The sequence below is a fragment of the Callorhinus ursinus genome, unplaced genomic scaffold (assembly GCF_003265705.2).
Source record: "Callorhinus ursinus isolate GAN/ISIS: 27379988/994484 unplaced genomic scaffold, GSC_fseal_2.0 scaffold23, whole genome shotgun sequence".
NCBI lineage: Eukaryota > Metazoa > Chordata > Mammalia > Carnivora > Otariidae > Callorhinus > Callorhinus ursinus.
In genome coordinates this window covers 26040191-26058346 of record NW_027397085.1, presented here as the reverse complement: position 1 = coordinate 26058346, position 18156 = coordinate 26040191, and the positions used below count along the sequence as shown (strand labels likewise).

The 18156-nt window shown below is 45.9% G+C and overlaps 1 long non-coding RNA gene and 1 pseudogene across 1 annotated transcript in view; one reads left to right on the top strand and one right to left on the bottom strand.

The window, feature by feature from the left end:
* The window catches only part of LOC141374906 (uncharacterized), a 366943-nt gene that overhangs the window by 144149 nt on the left and 204638 nt on the right, over nucleotides 1–18156 (top strand). The window lies entirely within an intron of this gene.
* Nucleotides 10381–11336, bottom strand: LOC112808944 (F-box only protein 27-like; annotated as a pseudogene).

Here is an 18156-nt window from a genome sequence, read left to right as displayed (position 1 = left end):
GTTGGGGAATGTAATCTAGCTATGGGCCCAGGAAGAAACGGAAACCATTTTAAGGACCAACGAACCCTCTCTACGACCATCTACAATTTAATTTTCCTGGCACTTAAAAAAAAAAAAGGTAAGTTGGAAAACATTTAAATTTTTGTGTGTTCATTTGTGATCTAAATAATGGCACTCTAAAAATGATTCATTACTTTTACATTTTTCTTCTTTCCTTTGCCTTATTTTCTTTCTCTTTTTTTTGTGTTGAGAGTTAGAAATGTCCATTAATTTTTATTTTTATTTTACAGGTTTGAATATAGCCAGCTCACCTTTCATATACATGTCAGTCTAAAAATGTGGGCGATTAATAACTTAGAAAACCACTTATCTCCATTTGGAGGGGGAATTAGAGGGGTGCAGTTTGCTTTGGAGAGCACAAGATAATTTGATTTTAAGGCCACCTCATCCTGAACACATGAAAGGATGGAACTCAGGTTCTCCCAAACCCTCAATCTCTCTCTCCATCCTTAATAACAAATGGGAGAGGGAAGCAATAATGGGGCCTGTTTTTGAGATCTGTTAATTTTCGCCATGATTATACTGCACTAGGAAATGTGAAAGACATTAGGGACTCTGAGCACAGTCCCCCTAAATGCCCCATTGCCCACAGGGAACCAGCCAGAGGCTGGGGTTGGCTTCAGATGCCTGGACAGGTGGCCTTGTAATTAAAACCTTTCCCTTCTAACTGCAGGCCTTGTTTTGCCAGGAAACTGAGGTGAAGAAAATGTTCTAGTTATATGTCTATACCAGCTGCTTTGAAAGCTTCCTCACAGCTGTCCCCAAACCAGAGCAGACAGCCACATCTCTACTTTCAAAATCTTGGGGGCTTAGGGTTATTTGAGATGGGATAAGCAGGCATAGAGATGAGGGAAGATTTCTTCCTGATCTCCAAAGTTCTGAGCCTTTTTGAAGAATCAAACAGCACACACAAAGTCTGGAAAGCACGCATTTCCTCCTTACATGCACTCTCTGAGCCGGGGGCCATTATCCATCCTCATTTTATAGATGAGAACGCCAAAGCACAGAGGATTTAAGTAACTCCATCAAGGTCACAAAGTTAGGTGTCAGTCAGGATTCAAATCCAGGTAGTCTTGACTCTACATTTGGGCTCTGGTAATCTCTACTCTTAGGCATGTCCAAAATTTAATTCCTGATCATTCCCCACATAGAGTCTCCACCTTCAGTGTTTCTCTGTGCCAGTTCACGGCCACATCATCCTTCCAGGGGCTGAGGCCAGAAATCTGGGTGTCCTCCCTGACTGCTCCCTTTCTCTCATACCCCAATTACCAGGAAATTCAGTTAATCGTGTCTTCACAATACATCCAGCATCCCATCATCTCCATTGCTCTCTACCACCTTTGTCAAAGCCATCTGTGTTCCAGTCCTTATTCTACAGTAGCCTCGACACTGATCTGTCCATTTCTAGACTTGCTGCCGCCCCAGTCTCTTCTCATCACACTGGCCACAGTGATCCAGCACTGGGAGGTGGCTCTACTCCACAAGATCATTCTGGAACTGAGGGTCCTTCTCTCCTGTTCATCTTCCCTTGCGTTGCTGTGTTCATCTGTAAGAAGGTCAGAGCTGGCTCAGCTCCCTATCCACATTCTAGCCCACTGAAAGGGAATAAAAGAGGAAATCCTGGGCTGCCATGTTGCAACAATGATACAAATTTGTATATAAATGATACAACAAATGCTACAAAATGTGTATACATCATTTCCATTCACATTTTCCTGGTAAATAAGTGGTCACATGGCCAGCCTAGCTGCAGGGAAGGGGGTGTCTGGAAAATGAAGTCTCTGAATGGATTGCCATATTCCAGCTCCCCAGGAAGAGGAGAATGGATCTGGAGGGTAACCAGCATTGTGCCAGAATTCAAGAGGGGAAGTGGGTAGACCAGTTAGGAGGCTTCTCAGGAGCCTAGGGGAGTGTTGACAGTAGCTCGACAGTAGCTCAGACAAGAGGCAGTGGAGATGGAAAGAGGTAGTCAGATTTGAGATGTACTTGGGAGGTAGACCTGGGGTGGGTGTAGGGGTTGAGGAAAAAAAGAGAAAGAATCAGGGATGACTCACTTCCTGTCATGAGAGACAGAGTGGTGCCTTTTTCTGGAAGCAGTCCTTGGAAATACGTGTTTCTGGAGTAGTCCCCTTTGGCCCCTGTGTGAGGCTCTCTTAGGGGGCTCCTTGCATCACTGGAAGCAACCGTGGTAGGTTGAAATGGCTCAGAGGAAGAGTCTGAGGGGCAGTGTGCTAGACTGATGAAATGCATTTTATCTTAAAATGCTTCAGAGGAAGGAGGAGGGCAGCCTATCCTTGGTGCCTTGGTAGGCCAAAGTGCTGGGCAAGGTGGAAGTTGCCTAAAAGAAGCCAGGAGCCTCAGAGCCCACCTTGTGCTGAGCCCACAGCTCCAGTTAGGTGTGGGTAGCTGCTGCTGGTTTGGGGGGAGGGAGCAGCTAGACAGGGGCACTTACTTCTCTGCACCTGAGCCAGAAGGGGTCATGCTCCCAGCACCTTGATGCCCCTTGATGTTGAGGGCTCTTAAGTGTTTTCTCTGTCTCCTGTTTGCCTGATCTGAAGCATGGTGTGAGGAAATGTGTTTGCAATTAGAGTAGTCGAAAGGCTGAGGGTCTGGAAGGATGAATAACTCACCCAGCTGGGCAGTTAGAAGGCCTCTTGTGGCCATTTTGAGCAGCAGTGTGGATGGCGGGTAGTGGTGGGAGGCTTGGAGGGCAGACGTGCCTTGAGCCTGATCCATTCTGAAATAGCCAACAAAGCTAAGTTCCCCACTCTGAGTCTGGGGGTGAGATGCTCAGCTCGAGATGTCTGACTCGTGTTGCCTTCTGTGAAAATGTGCCTGGAGCACGGCCAGTTGCTATGAATGTCAGCTATTTCAAAACATTGCTAATTATGAATTTATAAAGCCCTCATTGTTGTGCCATGTATATTTTTCTAACCTGCCTATGTTATGACTGAGAAAGTTGAAGTTAAGTCACCTGTACAAGTAATTGAGGAGAGCCAGCATTTAAACCCTTGCTTGTGAATACTCTGGTGTTGACCTAACATACTGGCTCTTTTAGTGTCTAGAGGGATAAGTATCAAGAGGGCCAGGGTGGCTCGTGGCACCCGTGGTTGTGCAGTTTGGGGAAAGGGCTCCAGGCATGAGGTCAGCAGGCCCGGGTTCAAGTCCAGCTCCCCCTTCCCTAGCGCTAGGACCCTGCGCCTCGAGTCACTTACATAGCCTCCTGGAGTCTGTGGCCTCTTCTTTATTTGTTATTAGTAATTAATCTTTATTTTTGTGGCCTCCTCTTTAAAATGAGGAGTAACCACTTTCCAGCCTACCTTTAGGCACCGTTGGGAGAGTCCCACGAGATGTCACCTGTGAGGGTACTCGGAAGTCAGCAAACCACAGTGAGGCCCAAGGTCTCCCTTGCTATCTCAGAGAAGGGACCAGAATACAGACACGAAGGCTCAAATGCTTTTAGTTTTAGTCCGTACTTACTGTTTGTGAGTGGGGAAAGGTAGTTTGATGTTGGAAAACCCAAGCTGTGCTCATGGGAGAAGAAAAGGAAAAAACAATACTTTTAGGTAAGTGTGAGAGAAGTGGGGAAAAGCGCTCATTTCCCTGTGGTGACTGATGTGTTACTTAGTGACAACAGAAACTCTCGGATCGGTGAATGTGTTCATAGAGCCAGTCTCTCACCTGAGTGTCGGAACAGCCTGTGAGACAGAGGAGTCCCCGCCGGAGAGAGGCAGAGAAGGCAGAGCAGGGTGCGCTGCATCTCGGCAGCATCTGAGCCTAGAGGTTCCCTCCCACACTTCCTGTCTCAGGAGCCGTCTTAACCATTTTATCTGGGACTGAGCAGGCTCAGAGCTCACCTCCTAGCAGCGGAGGCAGCTCCTCACCTGAGTGCTGACTTAGCCATGCAGTCAGGAGGGTGGAGAATCCTATGAAAACATCCTGTGATGATGATTCTGGGAGTCACCTTCTCAGCATCTAGGATCTGGATTTGTCCTAGCCAGCATGAAATCAAAGTGGTTAATAAGTCTTTGTGGGATGTTTCTCCTAACCTCTTCTGGATGAAGACCTTTTGAGTTTTGTCTTTGGCATTTACCTTTCAACAGAGTAGAATTCTGCAGCCCACCACGGGCAGTGCCTCTAGCCAACTCTGACAGGGTCTCCTTATCCCGTTCCCTCTCTTCAGCATTCCTTTTGAGTCACCGAAAACAACTCCTCCTCCTCACAGACCTGACAATGTCCTGAGGTCAGAACTTGCCTGCCATTAGCTGGTTGAAATCCGTGTCTTCCTTTGGAGTCAGATAGCCTCGGCATTAGGAAGTGCCCTGGTCATGTGAGCCACACCCTTGACGGCACTTCTTATGTGTGTAAATTTCTGGGAGAAAATGTGCACATTCAACTAACCTCATACCTTTTATTTCAGTTCTTTTTAGCTTCCATACCAGGATGAGCATCTTCTAACCTGCTCTCCAGATTCCACATTATATTGTCTTTGAGCTTGCCCCTTCTCTGCACTGAATATATTTAATTTAATCCACTTGTTAATTGTTGAGGGCCTCCCATGGCCACTGTAGGCTAAGCAAGATTAGAATAATGTTTTGTTTGTTTGTTTTAAAGATTTTATTTGTAAGTAGTCCGAACACACATCATGGGGCTCGAACTCGCAACCCCCATATCAGGAGTCACGCGCTGCACCGACTGAGCCAGCCAGGCACTCCCAGATTACGATGTTTTGGTTAAAAGGCATGGGCTTTTTTTTTTTTCAAATGGTATAAGAGAATATTTAATCATATAAGAATATGCGGCTGAGGGGCACCTGGGTGGCTCAGTCATTAAGCATCTGCCTTTGGCTCAGGTCATGATCCCAGGGTCCTGGGATTGAGCCCCACATCGGGCTCCCTGCTCCGCAGGAGGCCTACGTCTCCCTCTCCCACTCTCCCTGCTTGTGTTCCTGCTCTCGCTGTCTCTTTCTCTGTCAAGTAAATAAATAAAATCTTAAAAAAAAAAAGTATATGCTGATGTATATAGTGATCTGAAGGGGCATGTGTACCCCAATGTTTATAGCAGCAATGTCCACAATAGCCAAACTATGGAAAGAGCCTAGATGTCCATCAACAGATGAATGGATAAAGAAGATGTGGTATATATATATACAACGGAATATTACGCGGCCGTCAAAAAATTGAAATCTTGCCATTTGCAACGATGTGGATGGAACTAGGAGGTTTTATGCTAAGCGAAATTAGTCCATCAGAGAAAGACAATTATCATATGATCTCACTAATATGAGGAATTTGAGAAATAAGACAGAGGATCATAGGGGAAGGGAGGGAAAAATGAAACAAGATGAAACCAGAGAGGGAGACCATAAGTGACTCTTAATCTCAGGAAACAAACTGAGGGTTGTTGGAGTGGAGGGGGGTGGGAGAATGGGGTGGCTGGGGGATGGACGCTGGGGAGGGTATGTGTTGTGGTGAGCGCTGTGAATTGTGTAAGACTGATGAATCACAGACCTGTACCCCTGAAACAAATAATACATTATATGTTAAAAAAAAAGAATATGCTGATGATACATTTTTAAAGGAAAAAAGATGCAAAAAAGAATATATAGTATGATACAATTCTTTTTAGAAAAAAATTTTATTATGTAAGTATAGTTGACATACAGTGTTACATTAGTTTCAGGTACACAATAGTTATTCAACAAGTCTATACATTACACAATGCTTACCATAATACATGTAGTTACCATTTGTCACCATACATCATTATTACAGTGTTACTGACTGTATTCCCTCTGCTATACTTTCCATCTCTGTGCCTTATTTATTTTATAACTGGAAGTTTATACTTCTTAATCCCCTTTACCTGTTTCACCCATCTCCCTCATCCCTCCCCTCTGGCAACCACCAGTTGGTTCTCTGTATTTCTAAGTCTGTTTCTGTTTTTTGTTTGTTTGTATATTCATTTGTTGTGTTTTTTAGATTCCACATATAAGTGAAATCATCTGGTATTTGTTTTTCTCTGTCTGACTTATTTCCCTGGGCATAATACCTGTAGGTTCATACATGTTGTCACAAATGACAAGATCTCATTCTTTTTTTATGGCTGAATGATAACTCCATTGTGCATGTGCCCATGCACGCACACTAGCAATACACATATACATATATAAATACACATACACCACAACTTTTGTCTCTTGATGGACTCCTGGGTTGTTTCCATATCTTGGCTACTGTAAATAATACTAAAATAAGCATAGGAGTACATACATCTTTTTGAATTAATATTTTCATTTTCTTTGGGTAGATACCCAGTAGTGGAATTACTGAATTGTATGACATTTTTAATTTTGGGGGGAACCTCCATACTGTTTTCCACAGTGGTTGCATCAGTTTGCATACCCACCAACAGTGCACCAGGGTTCCCTTTTCTCCACATCCTCACCAACACCTGTTACTTTTTGTCTTTTTGATACTAGCCATTCTGACAGGTGCAAGGTGATATCTCATTGTGGTTTTGATTTGCATTTCCCTGATGATGAGTGATCTTAAGCGTCTTTTCATTTATCTGTTGACCATTTGTATGTCTTCTTTGAAAAAGTGTCTATTTAGGTCCCCTGCCTATTTTTAAATCAGATTATTTGGTTTTTTTGGTGCTGAGTTGGTGTTCTTTATATATTTTGGATACTAACTCTTTTTGGATATGTCATCTGCAAATACCTTCTTCCATTTGTTAGGTTGTCTTTTCATTTTGTTGATGGTTTGCTTCATTGTGCAAAACCTTTTTATTTTGCTGTAGTCCCAATAGTTTATTTTTGCTTTTGTTTCCCTTGCCTGAGGAGACACATCCATAAATATGTTGCTAAGGCTCATGTCAAAGAGATTAGTGCTTATGTTTTCTTTTAGGAGTTTCATCGTTTCAGGTCTCATGTATATGTTTATAATCCATTTTGAGTTTATTTTTGTGCATGATGGAAGAAGTTGGTCCACGTTCTTTTGCATGTAGCTGTCCAGTTTTTTTCCAACACCATTTATTACAGAGATTATCTTTCTCCCATTGTATATTCTTGGAAAGTTACAGGCTTTTGGCTCAGACCTAGGCTCACATCCCAGCTCCACCACTTACTGGTTGAGTCATCTGAAGCAAGTTACCTACCCTCACTTGCACCACCTGTAAAATGAGGATAAAAATACCCGCCGCGATGGGGTTTGGGTGAGAAGTAAATGAAGTAATGTATATAAAGTGCTTAGTTCAGTGATTGTACATGAGAAGTACCTAATAAAAGTGCAACTTAAAAAATATATAGTGCTTGATACATTTATTCATATGTTTCTAAACAAATATATGTGGAGTTTCCTCTGTGTGCCAATCTCTTCCAGGCTCTGAGGATCAGTGAAAACAAAGTCCATGTCCTCACAGAGCTCAGAGTGTAGATGAGGGATGAATGGTAAGCAAATAAGTCCATAAATGTAGCATCAAATAGTGAAAAGTGCCTTGAAGAAAAATAAAGCAGAGGCAGGGGACAGAGCGAAAGGGGTGGGGTAAGATGGAGGTTTTATTTCTCAAACTTACCCCTTGATGGAGAGCCTTTGCCTTTTCTGTGCCCTCTGCCTGGAATATCCCCCATCCCAGTCTCCTGTCCCCCATCATCCTCAAGGATTGCTCTCATTTTGTTCAGGTGTCTGCTTCATATCAGCTCATCAGAGAGGCACACCTTATCTTAAAAATCCCACACACACAAAACACGTAAAGAAATGCCATTCCTGCCTTTGAAGGTTACCAGTCCTGTAAAATGGACGAGTACACAAATGGCAGTCCTTCCAGGCCAAGACAGTTGCCTGGAGAGAGGTACAAATAAGTAACATTCAGTTCAGGGAGTCAGGAAAGGCTCTAATTAAAGAATGGTACTAGAGGTGTTGCTCGATATAAAAGGAGCATGAAATTGGAGCAACCTGAGCTCAAATCCCAGCTTTGCCCCTCACTCTCCTGGTGACCTTGGGTGTCGCTAAGAATATGGAGCTAAGGTCACCTGCCCCAGGGGGCTCTTGTGTCCCATGAGAAACCAGCCCCCAGGACCTGGAGGTACAGGAGCTCAGCTCTCAGTGGTGTCCTCTTCCCACTAGAATGGTCGTGTTTGGTTTCGGTTCTCATCAATGTTCTTCTCACAGTGGGCTATTGTCATGTGATTGTCTGGGTGTCTGGCTCTGCCAGGACAAGGGGAGCTTCTTGAGGACCTGGACTGTTGTGTCCCCAGCCTAGCAGGTGGGTGGCAGCATGCCTGTCAAGCAGGGGCAGGTGATCAAAGATAATGAGGACAGGCATCAGACAGAGGCAGTGGTGTTCTGCACAGGCATGAGCCCCAAGGGGTGGTGTGTTCTCTTCTCCATCTCTACACCTCAGTACCCAAAAATCGTTTCTGACAGATGGGTGTTTAGCATGTTCTTGAAAGATATTCTCTGTCCCCTCCGGGGAAATGCACGGTGGGTTGAAGCACATCATTCAAAACCGGCGAAATGACGCTGCCATGCCTCCCTCTTGCAACCCTGGTTCTATTTTAATGCCCCCAGTCTGTAGAAGGAATTACAGAATACTGATTTATTTTTTTCCAGTGGAAGGGCTGTAACCAGAACAGTAGTATTTTTAAGATCAGAGAGAGCTTTTAAGACATGAGATTTTTATGTCAGCTAAATCTTAGTTCTTCTGGGGATGCCTAATGTCAAGTTAGTGACCTGTCCGGGCATATTTCTCCTGCATTTTTTAAAAGTGCTTTCTGTTTTTTTGTTTGTTTCTGCCTCATAGCAACTCCACCATAAAATAAATAAGACACAGAAGACAGACATTGAAATAATTATGCTTGGGAAATTTTATTAAAATGTGGTGAGGAAAGGAAGAGGGAAGGCCGTTGCCTGCTCGCGTGCTGGGGATTGCTCACTGATGCTACTAGGTGTCACCCCTCACCTCTGTCCCTGTTAACCCACAATCTAGGGTAAAAGTCACTGAATTGGATGGCAAGGGTGAGTTGTGGCAAACTCTCCCTGCTCCTCAGAGCTCCCACTGTGGGAAATGGAATGTGGGCCACCAAGGCCCAGCCCCAGGTCTGGGGCCTCAGGCAGCCCTGTGGACAATGCAGCCCCAAACCAGGAAGGGTGTTGTTGGTCACAATGACAACCTTGATCTCAACAGTGGGCTGCCCTCGGAATCCATTGCCTTGGCATCTCTCTGACTCCCCAGGATAGAACATTTCCTCAGAAAAATACCACGAAATGCTTTCTCATTACCAAAATTGTTTCGGCAGACACCTCCTGGAAGGAAGCCTGAGGGCCTTGAGTAAGGGTAGCGCCAAGGCCTACTGTAACATCCGACAGTCAGAACCTTGTGCTCATTTGCCTCGGAGGTATCGGTGTTACAGTCGCTGGTCGACACCCTACGTGAGTCAAGTTACACTGACTGCCCTCTTCTTTATGTCAGGCACTTCTGTGGTGAGTTAAGCATAGAGAAGAGGACAAACGTTCCTCCAAACCAGGATGCACACCAGAGATGGCCCAGAGGCTGTGGATGTCGCTGTAATCCTTCCCCTCCATCCTTGGAGCTGGTGCCTCTGCCTTCCCCTAGGAGAATGATGATCCAGTGTGTGCTTCTTTCTCTCTGCTGGTAGGAACTCCACTTCCCAGGGCTTGAAAACTGGCTCTGTCCTCTACCATTGCTGCTGGGGAGCTAGGCCTCTCCACTCTTCCCACCCTATCCCATCCTTCATACCAAATGGAAAAGGATTGGCACCTTGGAGCATCTCGTTGAAGGGTTACTAAGGCCTCCCTTGTGCCAGGTCAATTAGTAGCTCTCAAATTTCTTTCTTTCTTTCTTGGCAAAGTAATAAATTTATTACATGTGGTTGGCAGATAGTTGTTGCTGATGTATTTTATTCTCTCAATGTTTGTGAAAAATTTCAAAATAAAAAATAGTTTTATACACCACATGATTACAGGAGTTCTTGAGGATCTCTAAACATTTTTTGAGCGGGTTGACTTTCAGCCATGAGACCTGGTCCCAGTCTTGAAGCTCCAGGAGGTTAAGTTTGTCACCCAAGGTGGCTGGGATTGTCCCAGCTCTAAGGATGAGATTCTGCTTCAGAGGTGAGAGGTCTTCCCTCAAGGGACCGATGCAGTTCCTGAAGCAGACACACGAGGAGACAAGGCCAGAGGGGACTGAGGCTGAATCAGAGGGCCTCAGTGGGGGAGGGCGAAGAGCCCTCTCCAGGACCAGCATTCCTCTGTGCTCACCTGTTGCCTCTCCACACCCCAAAAGGGGAGGGACTGCCCTTCAACAGCAGTAGGTAGATCTGATGGAAGAACTTTCTTGTAGTAGTTTCCAGAAGCTGAAGAAGGTGCCCAGCAGAACCCTTGAATGGACTCTGGAGTACCCAGGATGGTACATGCCCTTGGTTAATGAGTACCCAGGATGGTACATGCCCTGGCCAATGATCCCAGGTGTTGGAAGGTCCCAGTTAGGTCGTTTTGCGAGGACAGCCCTTGAGTAAGACACACAGGCTGGCACGATCACCCTGCATTTGATCACACGGGCTCCGTAGCGACCAGCCCAGAACTGCATGTCCTGGCCCCACAGTTCGAAAGACGCAAAGTGGCCAGCCCATCTTGATGGAGAACACGTGAGTGACCTGAAAGCGGACGTTGTTGTTCCACTGCTGGTCGGGATCAAGCCTAGCAGAGAATTTACTCAGGACTGTCTGGTTGACAAATCTCAATCTTGCCACCATCTAGCAGTTCTGGCCACGCACCCTGCTCCTCCAGGTCTAAGACCTGCTTCTTGCCACATCCGCTGAAGGAAGACACAAAGCAGCTCTGCAGGGGAGCTCTAGCCACTCTTGACTTGTTCACCTCCACCACCCAGCCATCCCCAGCATGCTGCACCATCCATTTCCGGAGGCCTTCTTGGCCGCATGGGTTACACCTGAGGTTGCATCTGTCCATCTGTGCTTTCTCACAGAAGTAGAGGCCGCTGTGGTCCAGCAGCAACAGAGCGCGGTGGTCCTGGGCCAGCATGAGTGGCCACGGGGCCTGGCTGTCCACCAGGGTGTGGCAGCCCCTGCATATCTGGCAGCAGCACCCCAGCAGCGTGCATGGGGGCACATGGCTCAGCACCACCAGGAGCAGCTCAGGTGGCAGTCGGCTCAGGCCTAGCACCTCCTCGGGTTCCGGCTCTGGTTGGGGGTCCTGGGCTGGTGTGTCCCTGAACCCATGGATCCCCCCTACTGCCATGCACCCCCCCTACCCCCCGCCAGCGCCAGGCTCCGTGATGACTTAGCTCTCAAATTTCTTTTTTTTTAAGATTTATTTAATTTATTTATTTGAGAGAGAGAGAGAGAGAGAGAGAGAGAGAGAGAATGCGCAAACAGGGTTGGGGGTGGGGAGGAGCAGAGGGAGAGGATCTCAAGCAGATTCCGGGCTGGGGTGCCACGAGGCACCTCAGCTCTCAAGTTTTTGAACACAGCCATCTGCTTCCAGATTTATCATCACCTCCAATCCACTAGCCTTGGAGTCCTCTCATTTTTGCAGTGAATCCAGCCACCTGTCTCACCCTTTTGCCCCCACTACCTCCTTTTGGACTTGGTTCTGTTGTTCATCCCTCTGTTAGAGTTCTACGGCCTTCATCTTACTCCTGGCTTCTTTTTCACTTTACAATGTCCAGGTGTCTCTGATCCTGCCAAGGGACCGTGCCTTGACCCCATGGCCTCTCTAGTTTAATCCGGCTTTACTCCTCCTTTCTCACCTGAGCAGCCCATGCACATCATGCTGTCTGCCTCTTCCCTCACTGTGCCACACAGCTAGGCTCCTGGGTCGCCCACGACCTACTTCCCCAATGTCGTGTCTCCTTATGATCCTGCCCTGGATGTCCTGTTGCATGTGGCACAGGAGAGCCCTCCCTCCAACTTCAGCTCTCCTCTCTTAGCTCTTGAGACTTCACGCTCACTTGCTCCGCTCCAGTTTCTTTGTTTTTCTCTCCAGTGTGAATTTCTCTTCCTCCATTCCTAAAACACTGATGGCTCCAGGATTACCTCCTTGACCTACTTCATTCCACTTTCTCTTTGGGTGACAGCATCCGCAGTGAGGTCTTTGACCACCATCTAAATACCAGTGACTACCAGATGTGTTTCTGCAGCTCAGGCCTCTTTCCCGGGTATTGGTTGGAGACTTCAGGGCCAAGCAGGTAAAGGCAGAGGGATAGTGGGTGAGTGTGGCAGGCCAGAGAACCTCTTATTCTAGCTAAAGAGAATGGCTGCTACTGGCCTCCACCGACTATTGACAGGCAGCAATTTAGGACCAGTGTTGCCAGATTTTCCAGAGAAACTAGAAATACATAATCCTATTTGGAATCTCTCAGTGATTAAATATTGGTTCAAAAATGTCTGTAGAGACCAAAGCCTGTTTGACAACCATGGCTGAGTATGGACCACCTGTGTGGGATACGTTTTTTTTGTGGGGGGGGATACGGTTTGAATCCTATATTCTGCTCACTGCCCAAGACCTTTATTCTGAAGCCCACAGGCACTTCCAGTTGAATATGTCCCAAAACACCTTTTCCCCAAACCCTCTGCTCTCCTCGTGGGTACCTTACCTCAGTTAATGGCACTTCCTTCCCCCCGTTCATCCAAGCTGGAATTATAGAAGAGGGTGTCATTTTCCCCCTTTCCTCCTCCTCCACCTTCAGTCCACCACCAGATTGTACCAACATAACTTCCTACATAAATCATGAATCCGTTCTCATCTCTCCATTCTTTGCCACCATTATCTTAGTTTAGGCTTCCAGCATCTTTTGCCTGGACCACTAGGCTCCCAAGTGTTTTAAGGGATGATTCATTGTAGTTCATTCCCTCTGTGTATAAATTCTTATTCCGAGCCAAACATGTAATCTTGTTCTCTTGACAGTGATTGGTTTTGAAATGGGCTTGTGATTCAATCTGGGCTAGTGGGATGTGAGGCAGTGTTTGCTGGGAAGCTTCTGGAAAAGTTTTCCTTGCTGAGAGAGACCAAAGAAGGAACGGCTCCCTTCTGTCTGTGGTCTTCACTGTGTCCACACATCACTCTGGGAGCTGCTACAGCTGTCCTGTAAAGATGAGGAAAGGCAGTCTGCAGGCAGAGCCCCACAGAGAATGGTAGAGTGCAGAGAGGGTGGAACCTGGGTCCGTAGTTAACATTTTTGAGCCACTGAATCAACCACATCTGCTGCCTGTCATTTCAGAGCTTGCAGCTATGTTGGATAAAAAGTCTCTTGATAAATTCAGCCAGTTAGACTCAGCTTTGTGTTTAAGGGAGCCAAAGGCATCCTGACTGGTACCCTTGTCTCCTGCCTTGAGGTCTGTGCTCCATCACTCTACATGACACCTGACTGCCAGGGTGGTCCCTCTAGATGCTAATCTGACCACATTGCCTCCTGCTCGTGGCTCCCGTCGCCCACAGGATAAAGTCCCAGGACCTTGGCAGAATATACAAAGGCCTCCATGACAGACCCCCTGCCTGTATAGCCAAATCGGCTCTTGCTCCTTAACATAAACCTTATGCTCACTTTGGTCTGATCTGCTTGCAGTTCTCTGCATAAACGATGCTGTTTAACTCTTTCATTCATTTGATAAATATACACAGTTGTCACCTTTGGGCCAGGAGTGGTTCTGTGCAAACCAGCTACCACCCCCAAATCCCATGCTCCAGCCATCAGCTCTCCCTAGTTACCTCCCTTCTGTCATTATCTAATGCGCACTTCTCTTTTTCCAGTCCAGTCTTAGCTCTTGTAATAGCTTTATAAATGTAGTTGGCCCTTGAACAACACGAGTTTGAGCTTCGCGGGTCCACTTACAAATGTGGATTTTTTCCTATAGACACAGAACAGTACTGTAAATGTATTTTCTCTTCCTTATGATTTGTGTAGCAACATTTTCTTTTTCTTTTTTAAAGAATTTTATTTATTTGAGAGAGAGTGAATGAGTGGGGGGAGGGGGAGAGGGAGAGAAATCCTCAAGGAGACTCCCCACTGAGCACAGAGCCCAACGCAGGACTTGATCCTAGGACCCTGAAATTAGGACCCAAGCTGAAACCAAGAGTTGGACACCTAACCAACTAAGCCACCCAGGCATCCTTATTTTTATTTTATTTTATTTTATTTTACTTTACTTTATTTTATTTTTATTTTTATTTTTTTAATTTTTATTTTTATGTAGGCTTCATGCCCAGCATGGAGCCCATTGCAGGACTCAGACTCACGACTGTAAGTTCAAGACCTGAGCTGAGATCAAGAGTCAGACACTTAACCAACTGAGCCACCCAGGTGCCTCACATTTTCTTTTCTTAATAACATTTCCACTTTACTTTATTGTCGCAATCCAGTCTATGTTACATATTAATATGCAAAATACGTGTTAATTGACTTTGTTTTTGGTAAGACTCTGATCAACAATAGGCTATTAGTTAAATGTTTGGGGAGTCAAAATTTATACATGGATTTTCAAATGCACGGGGGTCTGTGTCTGTGACCCTTGCATTGTTCAAGGATTAATTGTGTGTGTGTGTGTGTGTGTGTATGTGTGTGTGTGTGTGTGTGTAAGGGCAGAGAGAGAATCTTTTTTTTTTTTAAGATTTTATTTATTTTTCAACAGAGAGAGAGATAGCGAGAGAGGGAACACAAGCAGGGGGAGTGGGAGAGGGGGAAGCAGGCTTCCTGCTGAGTAGGGAGCCCGATGTGGGACTCAATCCCAGGATGCTGGGATCATGACTTGAGTCAAAGGCAGATGCTTAATGACTGAGCCACCCAGGTGCCCGGGCAGAGAGAGAATCTTAAGCAGGCTCCACACCCAGCATAGAACCCTCCGTGGAGCTTGAGACCTGAGCCAAAGTCAAGAGTTGGACACTCAACCGACTGAACCACCCAGGCACCCCTGTATGCATATATTTTTAACAATTGTCTATCCAGTATTCTATTTTGAAAATTTGAAAAAATGCAGTAAACTAAAAGATTGTACAAGAAATGTTCATATATACCCAGATTGACTAACATTTTACATATTCTCTTCCCCCATCCCCCTTTATATATGTATATGTGTACATTTATGTATATGTATATAAACGTATATACATGCGCTCTCATGTGCACACACACCCCCCCCCCCAGATCGGCACATCTTTCTCTGAACCATTTGAAAGTAACTTTAGGTATCATGACTCCTCACCTATGAGTAGTTCAGTGTGTATCTCCTAAGTACGGGACACTCTCTTACATAACCACAGTGCCATTATTACATCCAAGAATTTAATATCAATACAGTAATCTTACTTGATTTATATTTTATATTCATATATCTGTAGTTATCCCAAATGAGTGTGGCTTTTTTATCCATCCAGGATCTTCTGGGCTAAGGCGCTCGTCTCTTTCAGGAGGACTTCCTGTACTCCTTCAGCTTCCCAGTGCTCTGAGAAGGTTTTGTGCAGGTTGCTGTCATGGTATTCGCCACTCTGTTTCTGTGTGCCTCCCCCTCTTCACATCGAGTCCCGTGTCATGCTTCTCTTCTCAGTGCCCAGCCCAGTGTGTGGTGCATAGCAGGTGCTCAGCCTTTGTTGGTTGAATGGGTGATGGAGTCAGTGGCAGAATTAGAGACAAAGCCCATGATCTCATTGCTCTGTTTTCTTCCTTCCATATGTAACTGCTTTTTGCAGACAGTGATGTTAATAATGTAAGAACAGAGTCCCATCTGCCAAATGGCGAGAAGAGAGGTAATCTGGATAGAGAATGGTGAACAATGGGAAGAGCCAACAATTAATGGCATCACAGAGAAGCATGTCCCAGAGAACTGAGAGCATCGGTGGAGAAAAACATCAGCCTTCCATCAGTTGTTGCAAAGCCCCCAATGGTATTTGCAAGCTTATTTTATACAGAAACCAGGATCCCTTCTAAGTGAAGTTTGTGCAAAATCCACATCTACCTGAATGAGTTTGTCAGCCATCTAGGATCGGTCTGATTGTACTGGGGAAAGTGTCCCTTAGCTCTGATGCACCATCTCTTCCCATAGTTCTAATTTTTGGAATTATCTCTGAGAAGTTTCCTGAGTATACAACAGCTGATACCATAATTAATATTTATTTCCAGGAACTCTAAATATGAACCCAAAGAGCATTTCCATTCTGCTGGTGACACTTCCTTAACCGAGAAGAATGTGGAGGCCGGGCCAGGATGAGCCAGGTCCCTCAGAAGTCTGCTGGCTCTTTGTGGGAAGTGACTTCTTACCGTCTTCCTTGGAGGACTCCTTTTCTTTCCTCACTGGCCACAGTGTTTTTTTTGTTTGCTTTCTTAAGACCCCAGGTTCTCTACAGAGGGTTCCCTGATAAATTTTAAAAAATTCCTCAAAAACCATTAAGGCAAGCCAACATAATCTTCCCAGCTACCACAGGGACTGATCTGAAGGCACCACGGTCGAACTCCATCATTCTGCTGGACACAACTCTGGGCACCTATGAAGGAGCAGGCATTATAGATACAAAGATAAATTAGCAACTGCTCTCAAGGAGCTCATCATCTGCTGGGTTAGCAGACACACACAGAGTCTCCAAGTTTATGGAGAATACAATAAGGGAGACCTCGGAGGAGGGAACACCAATGCAGCTTGGGGAGGGGGAGGCAAGGAAGGACTGGCAGGTATAGGATAGAGAGGAGCTAGGTCTGTTGCGGGGAGGCCGAGGGCACAGAATGAGTTATGGGGATTTCCATCATCATGGTGAATGTGGGGACAAAGTGATCATTGACGATGCGCAGAGGATGCACAGAGAGGGTCGTTTGCTCATGGAAGATGCCAGCACAAAAAGTTCCGTGACTGCCTCTGAGCTGACTTGGGAAGACTTTGCCTGTCAGCTTCAGGGTGATCTTTAATGTCACTCCCACTAAGGGTTAAAGGTAGAAGACCGACCTCCCCCCCCCCCCCCCCCCCAACCCCCCCCCCCCCAAAAAAAAAAAAAAAAAAGTCAGTGAAGGTAATTATACCACCATCTATTGAGCTGCTGAAGAATTTACCATTCAAGGAGATAGGACCCTGCCTCACCAGAGGCGTTGAGCAGTCCAACACTATCACATTACCCAGATTGTATAAAGAGTATGAATGATTTCCGCTCACAGACCTCTAATGGAGGTATCTCTTTACAAAGCCCCTACTTGAGGCCAGCTGAATGCCTCAGCAGTGCCTCCGAAACCCCGCAGCCCTAATCCCTTTAGCAACAAAGATCTGTTTCTTTGCTTAGCATGAAGTAGGCCTCAGAGGCCTGTGTGTGTCTTTGCCTGTAGACCAGAAGCCTCCTGTTTACAATTTCCCTATTCCTGTTTTTAATGTTGTTCTGAGAGCAGCCACAAAGGGCTAGTTTTGTCCAGCAGGAACAAGGGAGCTATTAGAGAGAGACAGAGGAAGGAAGGAAGGGCGATCGCAGGGAGGACTCCTCGAGGGATTAGCAGACACAGCTGTTCCCGAAGGGAGAGGAGCTTTAGGCTGTTTATGATTTCCGTCACATCTACATTTTTAATATTTTGTTTCCTTAATTTTTTTTTTCCTGATCAGTTTCCTATCCACCGTCTAAAGCGAGCATCTTGCTGCCATATTGACAGACTGAAGCGCGTGTTTTGCTATATGTACTTGGGGTTTAGCTTTTCACTTCAGTGCTCTGCGACTCTGGGGTGGTGGTCTCCAGTGCTCTAAGAGGTCATGGACCTCCGGGCCACCCGGAGCCCGAGAAAACCAACGGAGGGGACTGCTTTCCCTTCTTGTTGCACGGTGGCAAACCGTCCTTCTTTTAGGCCATATCTGATTCATTTAGATCCCATAGACCCCTGCCTGTCTGCACACTGTCTCAGACCCAGTTTTCCAAATGCAACTGATGTGCGTCCTCATATTGAACTGTTGTGTTAGAAAGTGTATTACCTGCAGGTGGAGAATCTGTCATACTCCATATTGATAAAATGTCTTATTGCGTGACTCTAAGGAAACCATGCCTGGTTTCATCCTGAAAACAAATGTTTGTGTCACCTTCTAGTTATTGCCGTGAGTATGTTTCT